The following is a 4,110-nucleotide window of genomic DNA, read 5'->3' as shown; positions in this document are numbered from 1 at the left end:
TTTCAGTGACAATATACAAGAAATAATTACATATTTCTTACCTCCATTTTTCATTGAATAAAGCTATTCAGAAGTCACTGCAAATAGAGTTGAATTCAGATATATGTTTCTCTTGGGGAGGGATTTATACTATACCGAACTGGAATGTGAGACCAACACAGAAAAAAAATAATCTTACCTAACATCAGAGGCAGGGAACAAGAAAAATGAGGCCAATTAAAGAAATACATTTTTCATTCGTTTATATTTGTTTTAAATACTACTAAATGTTAATATAGGAACTAACTTAAAAATTACCAAAAATTTTAATACACTCAGGGACAAAAAAAACCGGACACTTCTATATTTGCTTGTATTTCGTTGCCAACTATTTTAAAATAAAACAAAACCCATTTAAACAAAATAATGTTTCATTTAGCACCTTATAAGACAACATTTGAAAAAAAAAACTCTGATGAGAAAATTTACAAAAAATTACAAAGGGCATTTAACTATGGCATCGTTTGGTCTAACTGTTTTTTCATTTTATGGTGCCTTAAACATTAAAAACTCTTTTTAGTAACGGGTATTACCCCCTCTGGCTTGAATAACTGCATCCATACGTCTTGGCATGCTCTCAATTTGGTTAGCAATGTCTTCTTGAGGAATAAGTTCCCATTCTTCGCCAAGTGCTCGCCTCAACTCTTGTAACGATTCTGGTCTCGGTCGTCTATTCTTAACACGCCGTCCGAGCATGTTCCACTCGTGTTCAATTGGGTTCATGTCTGGACTCCTTGCTGGCCATGGAAGAACATGGATTCCCACTTCTAGGAGATAATCCCCGACTGCATGGGCAATATGCGGCCATGCATTATCATGCATTAAAACAAAATTATCGCCTACAAATTGGCCAAATGGCACAACATGATCAGCCAAACATTCATTTATATACCTATCAGCTGTTAGTCTTCCATTTTCAACAAAAACCAACTCTGTACGAGCATCCGTACACACTCCTGCCCAAACCATCACTCCACCACCTCCATACGGCACATTTTCGGAAATGCAACACTGTGAAAATCGTTCTCCCCTCCTTCTCCAAACTCTTTCACGTCCATCAGGTGAGCACAGATTGAAACGGGAGTCATCGGTGAACAGAACACAGCTCCACTGTCCATTTCTCCAATCCCTGTGATCATTTGCAAAACGCAGTCGTTCAACTCGATGCATCCTGAGAAGTCTGGGACCAGTTGCAGGTCTACTTGATATCAGTCCACTTGCATTCAACCTCCTTCTAACTGTTTTGGCCGAAATTGGGCGTTCATGCATGTTAACAAATTGCTGGGCTACACTAGTAGCTGGCAGGTTGCGCTCCCTAAGAACTCTCAACACCATATACCTGTCTTCATTTGGATTTGTAGCTCTTGGACGACCCGAACCTGGTCTTCTGGTATATTCTAGGGTCTTTCTATACCGTTTTATGGCATCATGGGTTGTGCTTCTAGCCATATTCATAACATTTGCAATGTAACGTACACTGCGTCCATCATCGTAAAGGGCTACAGTTCGAGCCACATCTTCAGGTCGCATCTTGTTTTAAGACAAATGTTACAACCCCACTCAAACTCAGAAAATGTAAAAATAAAGAAATAACGAATGATAACGATAATGAAGCACAAAATGGTTGAGACAAAATTGTTATAGCTGAGACTCCGAAAGCAAAATTGGAATATTTGGTTGTAATGGCTTGTTTATAAAACAAAAAACAATCAACAATGTATACACGTCTCCATAACAACAGATGGCTACCATAATATTGTATGCGAAGATAATGTTTTGCAAAATACCAGCAAATATTAAAGTGTCCGGTTTTTTTGTCCCTGAGTGTATTTTTACGAAAAATTCTTTTGAATGATACTTGTAGCAAACGGCCATCCTGTGAACGTAAACTAGGTTATGGTATGGCATGTGAATTAATGAAGGTGAAATGAATCCGAGGTCCAATGCCTAAAGTTTTACAGCAATTCTGCTTCAGTTGGTTGAGGGAAAACCCCAACCAGGATTTGAATCCAGGCCCGCTCGTTTCACAGTCAGATGTGCTAACTGTTACTTCACAGTGGTGGAGCAACAAATTAAACACCTCAACAGAGTAACATTTTGTTTTTTTTTCTACCTCAAATATAATATTTATAACACTTTAAAGTGACTTTTGAATCACCCAATATTATTGACTGAAGATCTATAATAGAATGCTTAAATCAACACACCTCAATCACACATGGATAAGCAATTACAGACTAAAAGCACAAGGTGAAGAAAAATTGCAAGTCTTGTTTAGCAATGGATAATTAAATCACTATTGTCCTCTGATCATAAACTTTTGTGCGAGATCGTGCGTATCCGCACAAAACCAATCCACGGAAAGTCTAAAATTCCACATTCAGTATTCCCAACCTAACACACATAACAATTTCCCTCTTCTTACCGCTTAAGCGCCATATTCATTTTACTGCTTTAGGCTTTTAACATATTATTTTTAGAGACGTTCAATATAGTAATAATTATAAATTGGAAACTTACCACTGCAATTTCACCTAGATTGCACTATTAATTATTGTTTTTAAATATTTGCGAAAATTAAGTAAACTCTACAACTCCACTAAAGTTACTGCATTCGTGATGCAAGTAACATTAAGGAAGCCGTGAAAAAATCAAGAAACTTGCCGATGTTATTACTGCAATATGTTATATAAATAATATTGTTAAAATATTAAAATGAAAAATAAATCATTACATAACCTTACAGTTTGTTTCAAGTTCGCATTTATAGACTGGGGGGAAAAAAAAGACAGACATATATCACGGCCTGCTGGAGTATAGTAAACACAGAAAACATTTTAAATCAACAATGTTGAAGATAGATATTTTTGTTTTGCAAATTTGCAGTCATTGAACAGACACCAAGATGGAGATTTCATTGCAACTAATTAGAAATTCCTCTTTCAGGTATGTAATAAACGATCTTCGCACAAAATAATGTACGATACACGAGCGGTATGTTTTCTTTAAATTCTCGGAAATTAAAAAAGCTCAACTACGTTTCGCTTTTTCAAACTTTTCCTCAAACATGAAAACTTCAACATACCGCTCTTGTAACGCATATTACTATTGTACGAGGCGTGTTCTTAAAGTAAGTTCCAAAAGGGTGTAGTAAGTCAACGGGAAGATATTTACAAACCATTTTTGTTGCGTTGTATTCCCCACACTTCAATTACTTGTCAACATAATCTCCACCATTATTGAGGCATTTATCGAGTCGTGGCACAAGTCTTTCTATCCCCTCATTGTAGAATTCGCCCACCTGCGATGCGAACCACTCACACACTGCTGTTTTCACTTCATCGTCGCCATCAAAACGTTGACCGCCGAGGAACTTCTTAAGGTGCAGGAGGAGATGAAAGTCACTTGGAGCCAAATCCGGGCTGTAGGGAGGATGGTCAATTTGTTCCTGTCCTCTTGAATTTTTTCATCAACACCACGCACCAAATCGTCATTGATCAAAGATGGCCGACCGGTACGCTGCTCGTCATGCACAGAGACGCGGCCCTCGAACTTCCTAACCCATCTCCTGATCATTCCATCACTAATGGCATCATCACCATACACCTCACAAAGTTGACGATGAATGTCTGCTGGTTTGATGTTTCTCGCATTCAAGAAATGGATAACAGACCGCATCTCACCGTCGGTGGGGTGCTCGATCACTTTAAACATTTCAACTGGTCACAACTAACCACACACACGGACTGAAGCTCTGAAACTGCATGCACAGCTTGCCTGAGGACTGAAGAAGAAAACACGCATGCGCAGTGATGTGACGGCTATAATTGAAAATGGAACTTACTTTAAGAACACGCCTCGTATGAACAAAAATGTGGAGAAGTTCCACAGCAAAAGATGAATCCACATACGAAAATTGATTTCGATTCAAGTGATTAGATCAGTAGAATTATTATTTGTGCGAGATCGTGCGTATTTGCTTGTTTTCCGCACAGAACCAATACACGGTAAGTGTGAAATATCACATTCAGTATTCCCAACGTAACACACATAACAATTTCCCTCTTCTTA

This window comes from Periplaneta americana, chromosome 12 (genome assembly GCF_040183065.1).
Source record: "Periplaneta americana isolate PAMFEO1 chromosome 12, P.americana_PAMFEO1_priV1, whole genome shotgun sequence".
NCBI lineage: Eukaryota > Metazoa > Arthropoda > Insecta > Blattodea > Blattidae > Periplaneta > Periplaneta americana.
Note: the sequence above shows the minus strand (reverse complement) of the source record.